Source organism: Typopeltis vanoorti, chromosome 24 (genome assembly GCF_054136105.1).
Source record: "Typopeltis vanoorti isolate ZY-2024b chromosome 24, IOZ_Tvanoo_1.0, whole genome shotgun sequence".
In the NCBI taxonomy this organism is placed as follows: domain Eukaryota; kingdom Metazoa; phylum Arthropoda; class Arachnida; order Uropygi; family Thelyphonidae; genus Typopeltis; species Typopeltis vanoorti.
This window is the reverse complement of record NC_143572.1, coordinates 34,975,380-34,986,982: the sequence shown is the minus strand read 5'-3', so window position 1 is coordinate 34,986,982 and position 11,603 is coordinate 34,975,380. Positions and strand designations below refer to the sequence as shown.

The window sequence follows — 11,603 nt, the reverse complement described above, 5'->3', positions numbered from 1 at the left end:
TATTAATCAGATTACAAAGGTTACATATAACAAGAAAAACACTTCTGGACAATTATGATTACTTCCCATAACCTTAGATATAAGCATACAATCAAAGCAACTAAGATTGGATGGTGTTGTTTCACATGTTCCCAGGAAGAGATGGTTAAAATGTGAAAGTTTAAACTGTCCAAATTTCAAGTCACTTTGACTATATGGCTATATTCAAGTTCTGAGAAAGAATCATAATTCATTGTCCTCGATTTTTTTTTTTCTTTTAAATTAACATGACGGCTTATCATTCTCTTGTTGACACAGCTGTGACAACATTTACTACTTGCCCCAAGTAGTAAATACATGATACATGAACTAAAGCAGTTTCAAATGTTCATTTACCATTCCCTTTTATTCTCTCCCAGGCGATGTTGAAACACTGGTGGCAATAAATCTATTTTTTTTTTTTTTTTTTTAATCATTATTTACTTAATAAAAATGAAAGGTCTCTGTTATAATGGTATGATCTGACACTTGATGAACCCTGGAATCAATATTGTTTCTGCATATTTAGGAAACAATTCAACAAAAGAATTTACAGAGTACAGGTAACCCTCATATAACGTACTTATTCTATGAATTGTAGTAACCCTTGTTCAATGCAGTATTTATACAACAGGGTTTCGATAAAAACATGGTCTACAAATTGTAGTAACCATTTATGTTTTCATATACTTTTCACTGCATGACTTAAAAATCAAATTTTATCTTCGTCAAATTTGCATCTGCCCACATCGTGCATATAGTTACAAGTAGCGAATTCATAGTAGGGGAAATATCCTTTAGCACGCATGTTCATCAATTGTTTACCGTATAAAGGGTTACTACAATTTTTATAGTAATGGCCACATAGAGGGTTTTTGTGACATTATTGACAACGAAATTAGTGAATTAATTGATGGGGAAATAGATTTAAATTAGGAGGAACTGGTACAATTAATAGATGACGTTGAACCAAATGCCAGGGAAAGTTCATATACTATATATTTTGTTTCATAGTTTGTTTTCTTAACTTATCTGAATTAAATAAAAAATATTTTTTGTTGGATATATCATTGTTTATATAATTTAAAAAAAAAATGCTTTTGGAACACAACCCTACTTTTTCTATGTGATCCAAGTCTCGCATAACACAATTTATATAATGCGCCATTTCTGTGGAAGCTAACATCCGCGTTATATGAGATTACCTGTACTTTCTTTTTTTCTTATTCATTTTCAAAAATTGGAACCCACTGAAGGATGAGATATATCCATGTCTTGTTTCATATTTTGAACAATGCTATCTATTCAAGTAAGGTGGTCAGGACTGTACACAAATTATGTTATGTTATAAAAGAAACCAAAAATCATATGGTGCTAACTACATCTGTTATATTTGCATGACAAACGATTTTCAATTCACCTCTATAATACATGATATTTTATTATAGCAAGTTTTTTTACTCTGAGATTGGAAAGTATTTATATGACACAAAATATTTTTATCCTTATCTCATTCTCAAGTAAGCAAACAAAAGTTTGCATGTAAAATATCTTTACATTAGGATACCTGTATGTAGAGAGCATTGACTTCACATAAATTTGTTCTATATTGCAAAATGCACATATGTAAGCATCACTACCTAGACCGGTTTCAACTTTTATAGATATTTCATCAGTGGGAGTTATTCAGGAAGTGGAGATCCCGAATCTTGATAGCAGAAGATGATATCAAGAACACAATTTCTTGTCAAGTATACCATGCCTGCCAGGTCAGGGAAAAAACAGCAGCTACACTATCTCTGATGCAGAGTATTGTAATAATAGTAATACACCATTTTGCTATAAGTATATGGCAAAATGACTTCTAACCATCAAGACAGCTCTAAGCACTTCTACTGGTCTGGGTAATAATTGTAACACAATGTATGCCATACATGAACCTGAGAAGGGAGTGTGCTGTGCATCATGCGATCTACAACTTGACATGAATCAATTGCTCTCATATCATATATATATATATAAGCATATTCTCCATTTTCTCTTCCTGATGATTTCCTTTCAATAAGGAAGAAATATAAAGCAATTAAATCTATATTTTACATGCACTAATCATTATTCATTTCTTAATTATTAGATAAGTTGAGCAGATATTTTGCAAGCAAACTTTGGTTTGAATATATATGTTTAGGCTAAATAAAGAAAAATACAATTTCTTATAAAGTATAATCTAATAATACTTTATAAAGCATGAACTAGAAATATCAAAACTCATCATGTTTAATCCATAATGCCATTTATCTCTGCCTTATATAGTTACATCAATATGCACATATATACATATAAATGAAATGGAGACAAAAGAATTCTATTACATCGTAATAATAAATTAAAATATATATATTTATTATATGATGGTTAGGAATTATGAAAGTATAGATAAATTATAATATACCACAAGAAACAACACATGGAAAAAGATTTTTTTTTTTTGTCTATAGCAGATTTAAAAAAATAATTCTAATGGAATTTGGCATGCTCCAGAGAAAAATTTTAGTTAATAAAATGCCACAAATATATATAAAAACTCTATTATTAAAATGTGTACGGAGAGAGATCGCATCCAAAGATAAAAAATTGCATTACAATGATCATTCAAAATCAATGGTATAAGAGGTTTCTACTATTCTTAATTAAAAATCAGGTAATGGTCCCACATTACATAAAATGATAGTAATCTCAATAACAAAAAACTAAAACAAATTTGCTAAGAAGAATGTAAAACAATTCAAATAAATAATAAAATTTACAAACTGTATAAATCAATCCATAGCACAATTTAGAAAGTTATCTCAAGAATAAATAAGACATATGTCTTAATTACAAATATTTCAGAAAAGAACAGATCTTAAGAATAAATAAGACATATGTCTTGATTACAAATATTTCAGAAAAGAACAGAACTCTTTGGTAACACTACATTTAATATCTAAATGGGGTTTATATAAGATTGCAGGAAATTATAACTAGGAACTAAAAAAAAATTGAGCAAATCTCATAAAAATAAAGCACAATACTAAAAAATACATCACATAGATAAAGGTGGCTGAAACACTTCAATGTTAGTCCCACAGCTGCATATAATTCCTATAGAACCACCTATCACAAAGTAAAAATAATAATAACCACTTATCACAAAGTAAAAATAATGTAATTACATCAAAAACTGTATGCAACTGAAATATGTGCCATTAACCACCTTACCGGCCATTATGGATCAAATATGCATCCTCATACGCTTTGTATCCATCATATATTTCAATGTAATTACAATTTTAATATGCACTTCGCATCCATGGTAATTTGGACGTATATATATATATATCCTGGCCGGTAGTGTGGTTAATATTATTCATTTCTGTTTTAATACAAAATAATCTGATTTCTTAGAATATTAAGATCTGAAAACCAGATAAAAGAAACCTCAAAATTAAATTATAGCTTATCTATTTTGAAAACATGTTTTAGTTCATATAATTCTAAAAATTTACAATGCTGAGAAGGTCATACTAAAAGCAACAAGTTTACTCCTGTTGGAACATCTGCTGTGTATTAGAGAATACTAAATATGTGTTGGGTAGTTAAAGGCTGCTCAATAAAACTTGAGTCCAGTATGCGTTACACCCTCAAAATGTTATGACAGCAAAATGGCCTAATGTTTAAATGTTGTAACAATTGCAGATAATCTCATGTGTACAGAGATGCCTGCATAGGTATGATCAGCATTAGAAGGAGAGTAAAATATTTTAAAAACAGAAATATGGCTATCACTGATCAAACCTCAGGCTGGTCAACCAAGAACTCATAATAGAGTGCCAAGTGCAGAAACTATGCGCTCATCAAAGAAGATCTGGAGATAGCAATAAGAGAAATCGCAACCCACCTTAACATACAGTATCCATATCATGCAAAGGTTATTGAGTTTCCCACTTGTTGATGGATGAACACGTAAGGACATATATATCTACCCTATATATATAAAATGATAAGGGGGTGTATCCCCCCCTAGTATATATATATATATATATATTCTTAAATATTTAATGACTGAACGCCGAGAATTTTAAAATCAAAACTTTAATAGATCACACAACTAGTTTCGTTGGACAGCCAACTTCATCAGGTGTAACAGCAAAAAAAAAAATAAAACAAAAAGACCATAAAAGCATTGCATTTCCAATACAATGGAACAAGACAATTAACTGTAATTAAAATTTAAATGGGAGACCGAGTTCTAGTTGAAGTGTCATGCACATGCATGCATGTGAAATCGCGTGTGCACCAATATTGAATGGCAGAACTGTGAGAGTCTGGCAAACTGTAAGGTTGCTGTTCATGTAGGAGGCGTCAAGCACTATTTCTTTCGATTCCAGAATATGTCTCTCTAGTTCGTCATAACATCTGTGAATGTTGGTTATTAAATCCCAGTGTATTTGATGCTGGAGACTATCATTGATGTTTGCAGAAAACAATACATGGCTGGACAGGGCACTGGCCCAAATTTTGCTGTAAGATATGTCTCTCTTGTGTTCTAAGCAGAGAAGGATTGATTTTTCAGTCTGACCATAATACGGTTTACCGCAATCACAAACAATTCTGTAGACAGCAGGAAACCGATGGTCTTTCTGTTTTATATATTTTTTTGCTGTTACACCTGACAAAGTTGGATGTCCGACAAAACTAGTCATGTGATCTATTTAAGTTTTTTGACTTTAAAATTCTCGGCGTTCAGTCATTAAATAATTAGCAATATGATAGCAAACCAGCATTCTAATAATATATATATATATATATATCACTGCCAGAAAATAAAATGGCAACATGTCAATTCTCAAAGAAGGCCAAGACTGATAAGGTCATGAGAACTGTCTTCTGGAATATGTACCAGTTGATTTTCTGGGAAAAAAAAAAAAAAAACATTAATGCAGCTTATCTCAACAAACTTCAACATGCTTTTTGAAAAGTGCCAGTGAAAAGTAACTGAAAGATTATGAAGGCCAGAACTATGAGAACAAGGGCAATGCATTTGACCAGACTTCTACTGCAGCTGAAATTTGAAGCTCCTGCAACACTAACAGAAATGTGTGTGTGTGTGTGTGTGTGTGGATTCTTTTGGAAATTCCATGTTTTTTAGAAAAGTGTACATATGCTGTTTGATTCATATGTGTATGTAACTTGGATACTTTAATATTTACTCAATTACTTTTAGCAATCTCATATTAAGGAGAAAAAATTGCAACTTATTTACAATTAGTTTTATGATCCCCCTTGGACTGAATAAAATAGCAGAAAGTTAAACACAATATAGTAGGATCTGTAATAACAAAATGGAGACTGCTAAAATATTTAATATTTACAATTAAAGCAGCATTTGAATTAGCCAACTAGGATGAAAAGATTTAGAATTATTTAAAAACACCATAGAGAACTGGATTCAACACCAAGAAATAAAGATAAAATTAAATATAATAAAACTTCCAACTTCCACACATCTGAATTTACTAACTCAAAAATCTCTAGTGTGAATCTAAAACTATCCAAAAAAACTGTTGATATACTGCAGAGCTATTTAATCCATGATCTTTAAGGCATCATGGTTATTTCAACATCTCAAAGCCATTTCATAAGACATATAATAGTGCACTTATCACAATGGGACCGTTTATGCATTCTTCACATTTTTCAAATTCCAATGGATTTACAATTACATACTCTTCACATTATCATTATTCAGTTTACCTTGGACTCTGTCATATCGGGTTATTCCAGGATATCACCTACCTACCAAAATGTCTGTAGGTTATTTTTCTTCATACGGTATACATTCAAATAATAAAGAATTGAGAATACATTTTAATATCAGAAGTAATTATGTATTTAAGTACTTAATTCCAAACTTATTATATTTATTACTCAATATTTTTAGATTTTCTGAATGCTGTGGAAAAAAATAAAAATATTCTTTTGATCAGAAAACTGCTTTAAAGAATGTATAGAGTTATTTTTCTTGCAATACACTGTCAGCAGCTAGATAAAGAGTTGCACTTATTAAAACACTATTTAACATTAAAGGCTTACACTCAAAACAACAAGCTGTTTCTCACACTTGACTTTTAAAATAATCAATAATAATGGCATAAAGAGATTTTAAAGAAAGTAATAAACAAATTTTACAAGTAGGGAAATTACTGTAGATAATCATAAAATGGCGCATTTTATAATCACATTACTGTATAATGACTCCATTATCACAGCGAATGTAATGTAGACATAGTTCTAATTTTCCTAATTTTGCCATTAAAATTGTCCAGTTATAGCAATGGAGGAGGGGGGAGAGAGAAATCATTTATCAACCAGTCTTAAACTTAAAACCGAAAATCATTGTACTGCAGTAAGAGGGTTGTTTGAAAAGTTTGGTAAAATACATTTTTTTTTTGGAAAAAATCACCTTTATTTCTCAACATAGTCTCCATCGAGGTCTACATATTAGGTCCAGCGAGTTTCCAATTTTTTCATCCCATCTAAAAAGTAGGATTTGTCAAATTGTGCAAAATAGTCATTGACAGCCTTGATGACATCCTCATTCAAAGAAATTTTTTACCACTGAGTCAAATTTTTAAGTTTGGGAACTAGAAGAAGTCACACGGGGCCAAGTCCCGAGAATATGGTGAATGCAGAACCAGTTAGAACCTCAATTTGTGCAATTTTGCCATTGCAATGGCCGATGTGTGGGATGGTGCATTGTTTTGATGAAAGAGCACTTTTCTGTGCGCCAATTTTGGGCGTTTTTTCTGTAGTTCTTCTTTTAAAGGTCCAACAATGATGCATAACAGACTCCTGTTATTGTCTTACCCTTTTCCAAATAGTCTCTCATGATAATTCCTTGGGATTTCCAAAAAACAGTGGCCATCACCTCAGCTGACAAAATGGTCTTCGCTTTTTTCGTGCTCTTTCACCAGACATTGTCCACTGTTTTGACTGCTGCTTGGACTCAGGTGTGTAGTGGTGGATCCAGGTTTCGTGTACAGTCACGAATCAACGCAAAAAATCATGCGAATTGCGATTAAACATCGCCAAACACTGTTGAAATGTCCTTTCACACGTGTTTTTGATTGACAGTCAACAATCGTGGCACCCATTGTGCACACAGCTTTTTTCATGTGCAATTTTTCGTGTAGGATATATGAGATTGCTGAGATTAATCTCAGCAATCTCATGCACTTTCACTCGATGGTCTTCCATAACAATACCATGGATTTTGTCAATCATTTCCTTCGTAGTGACCTCAGTCGGGCATCCAGAGCGCGCTTCATCTTTGATGGACTTATGACCATGTTTAAACTGATTTATTCAAAAATAAGTAGTCTTTAATGCTAGACGGCTTTGAACTGTGCAGCCGTCCACTTCTTCAATAAAAGTGTTTTATCACTGCATGGAACTCGTTTTTATGAAAAATGCAAACATGGTCATTTTAAATGTTTGCCAAACAAGAATTATGCATCATGAAAAAGATGATACATGCCGACACTGGTATGAATGAACGAATTGTGTCACTGTCTATTGGAAATTTACCAAACTTTTCAAACAACCCTTGTATACCAAATGCACATTGCATGAGCAGGCTCTTATAATGCTTACATATAAATACAGTTTGTACTGTTTGGGGTTGAATTTTTGGCTCACTATTTCCCTAATTTTCAGAGCAACTATCATAATCTGCAATAAATTTTTGTATTCAAAGAGCCCTCTCAAATGGTGTACTTTTGAAAAACTAGAGTTTGTTAAAAGTTGCAGTATACATTTTATAAAATTTCAACCCATCTTTTTTTTTTCTTAAGCACTGCAGATAATTTTGTTTTGCCTAATTGTGCCACTATCAATGATCCAATTGAAACCAAAATTGGAATAACCTACCAAATTGGAGGGGGGGGGGCTTAATTTATTAAATGGTCAAACTTGAAATGATGTAACAAATTTTAATAGTGATCCTAAATACGATATTTCATTTAATTCCATCAAGGAGAGAAGATAATTTTAATAGTGATCCTAAATACCATATTTCATTTAATTCCATCAAGTTCAGGAGAGAAGATTTATTATCATAATTTTGAATTATCTTGCCAATAAAAATATTGCACATTTTTTTCTGTGATTTCCACCCATGAAAGGTTATAAAATCCTATAGTAAATTACTATCAAGGAGGTTAGTTTATTATTATTATTTACATCATCCAGAAATGCTGCTCTAGAGACCAAAACACAGAACTTTTAAAGACCATGCTTGGGCAACTCTTGCAAAATTTGTGTACGGACATTCAAAAAAATGAAAATTATTACACTGCAGCATATTACCAAATAAAAATTTCTGTGATTGGTTATGTACAATACAGTTTGAAATGTTTGGAGTTAAATTTGCTATTTGATACTTCCATTGGTTTCATGACAATTAAGCTGCTCTGTAGTGTAATTGGAAGAATGATGGTATATTGCACCCTTTGATTGAAAAAGGCCTAGTTCGATTCTTGTCATTAAGAGAAGAATCTTTTTATGTTTTTTTTTTACTTGCAAGAGAGTTAGCCGATCTCATACAGAGGTAACAGGTTTTTTTTTCTTCTGAAAACTTGAGTTTTTCATCCTGCATACAGGCAAATCAGAACACATGCAATTTACAGACAAAAAATACTGCTGTTGGTGGTAGATAGCATTGATGGTAGTTGTGTAGTAGGAGAATTAAGTAGTGGGGGAGATGGTGAGATGTGTGTAGTGAAGTGGAATTGAGTGCCCTCCTGCGATGAGTCTTTGGACCTCTTGGAGGTGTCGCATAATAATAATAATTATTATTATTATAATATCTGTGACAAATTTATGCTATTCAGAGAATCCTACTAAAAAGTGATACTTCTGTCAAAATATGGGGAGTATGCTTCTTCTTCTTCTTCCTTTCCAGGCTTATAGGCCAAGTGGCCTGTTCCGGACTCAATTTCATCTTTTAAAGGGTCTTCCTCTGCATTGAGTACCTTTTGGGTGGTAATTTAGAATTTGTTTAGGTATTCTGTTTCTATTCATTCTTAGTATGCGTTCTTTCCATTTTTTTCTATAGCAAATAACTGTTTCATTTAGGGAGGTTGTAATTCCAAGTTTTTTTCTGATTTCGCTGCTTTTCATTTTGTCCATTATTGTGACTCCTTCAGTTCTGCGCGGAAGTATGCTTATAGTCAGTTTATGAAACATTGAGCCATATTTGGCTTATGTAGTCTAGACATAATTTTGTTCACTGTAAATGGTGCGAGTGAAAAGTGCAAAATTTCTAAATACCAAATTTCATTAAATTCTATCCAGGCAATAATAAATTTAGTTTAATCCTTTATCCAAGTGTAAGCAAACAAAGTTTGCACCTGAAGTATCTTCAGGACTGAGGCAACTCGTAGTAAAGGTGGACCAAGCTCTCATCATTCCTTGTCTCAGTATCTCCCATAATGCAAAGCACATCTCCTTGTGGATATGTATAATGTCCGAAAAATAATGCGGACATGCATATTATGGGAGATACTGAAACAAGGAGTGATGAGAGCTTGGTCCACCTTTACTACGAGTTGCCTCAGTCCTGAAGATACTTCAGGTGCAAACTTTGTTTGCTTACACTTGGATAAAGGATTAAACTAAATTTATTATAGTCTAACCAAGTGGAAAAACTTCCAACTTCTATCCAGGCAGTTTGAATTTTTTTTACATAGCAGAGTATCCTGCACCAATCTGAAGATATCACTAGCAAACTGGCACAAGATATTGATTCATAATATAGAATACAAATCTATCTAGGAAATTCCAACTGATGTTGGATAGAATAATAATGTAACCAATAAAACCTTGTTAGTTTTTTTTTTTTTTTCTGTGTGTTCTTCATGTATGAATTTATGCATACTTTTATATTGGAATGTGGCGTATACCAAATTTCATTAAATTCCATCATCAAACATCTATTCAATCTCTCCCTCTAGTCAAGTGCTGAAAAATTTCGTATGTCATCTGTATCAATCTAATAAAATTCTTTTAGTAACTTACATGTTTCTATTATATTTACTCCTTTTTTGCCTATCATCTGATGTCTGCAACTATCACACTCTCAATCTGTTCTCATGCAGACCATCCATCTTGGTTACTCACCTGTGGATCCACCCCACCATATTCCCACATCACCAGAATTGTGCAGAGCACTCTAGATGTGGCTCTATCAAAGTGAAAGAGAAATAATAACTTCTTTATCTTTGCATGTTAGTATATTCTTCAATAAACAAGTAATCTTATGAGTTGGCCATCTTCGCAAAATGCCATCAGAACTTTAATTTCCCATTCATCAACTTTCCCAAATCACTAGCTTCAGCAATTTCCTTGGGTACACATTTGTTATTGTAATTACATAGCCTTGTAATCTTTTCGTCTCCCAAAATGTACAACTTTACACTTTTCTACATTAAAATGGCATCCATTATCTTTTGTCCATACTGTCAGACTATTTAAATCATTCTGCAGGTTGACAACACTGCCTTGATTAGCAAATAACTCAATATTTCTGTAAGATCATTTCCTGTATCATTTAAACAAATTAAATAGCAGTGATCCAAGCAAAGAGTCCTGTGAAACATCACTATTGACCTATCAAATGCCTTGAAAATGCCAAGTGCAACAGCACTGGTTTCTCCAAACTTTTCCATGGTACATGTCTAGTCGTGGATGTGAAGACCAGGAAATCTGCTGTGGATCTTGATTGGATGAAATCCACATTAGTGGTCATTAATTAGTTGACAGTTTTCCAGATGTCAAAGAAAGAATTTGACTGTTGATGGCCTTCTCCATTACTATGGACAACATGGAGGTGAGAGCAATAAGTCAATAGTTGGATAGTCATTTTTTTTTTTTTTTTTTGAAATGGCTACATATGGGCTTGTTTCTATGCTAGCTATGGGGGAGAGGGATGCAAGCTGAGTATAATATAGTGTATAGATGTTAAACAACAAGTGTTATTTTATTTCAGAAGTACATCTCTTGAACACAACAGGTGGGATTCCAATAGGAACAGCCTTTATGGTATCTAGGTTTGTTCAAAATTATTCTGATGTCTTTCTGGTGGAGGGCTTCAGGAGACATCCAATGTTCCAGCTAAAAAAACAGGTGATTTACCTTCATTATCTATGTAGGAATTGGATAAGAATAATGCCAGCACCAGTGGACAATAGCTTATGGACGATGTCATCAGAATCGCCACTCTCAAACAACAAATCCCCTCTCATGCATGCTATTTCACGTAATTATCTCTTTGTAGGTGAATAAATTCTATTTCCTTCCTGTCATGTGATCTTTCCTTCCAATGTATGTCCTGATAGTTGAAGTTCCCCAAAATAATTTCTTGGCCTGCATTCGTTTATGCTAATTTTCCAATGCATGTCATCTGCATCTTCCTTTGTACCACTCTGGTCTATAGCAGCAATGAACTGTATATTTTGTTCTGTTTTCTTCTATCTCACACCAGG

The 11,603-nt window shown here is 32.7% G+C and overlaps 1 protein-coding gene across 3 annotated transcripts in view; it reads right to left on the bottom strand.

The window, feature by feature from the left end:
• Positions 1 to 2,462: 2,462 nt before the first annotated feature.
• The window catches only part of sky (GTPase-activating protein skywalker), a 233,792-nt gene continuing 224,651 nt past the window's right edge, over positions 2,463 to 11,603 (bottom strand). For 2 of the 3 annotated variants that reach the window (XM_090413407.1, XM_090413408.1), the window contains one exon: positions 2,463 to 3,174. The gene's annotated coding sequence lies outside the window, so the exon portion shown is untranslated. Of the gene's footprint in view, positions 3,175 to 5,156; positions 5,857 to 11,603 lie in introns of those variants that run through there. The other variant, XM_090413410.1, reaches the window with a different exon arrangement.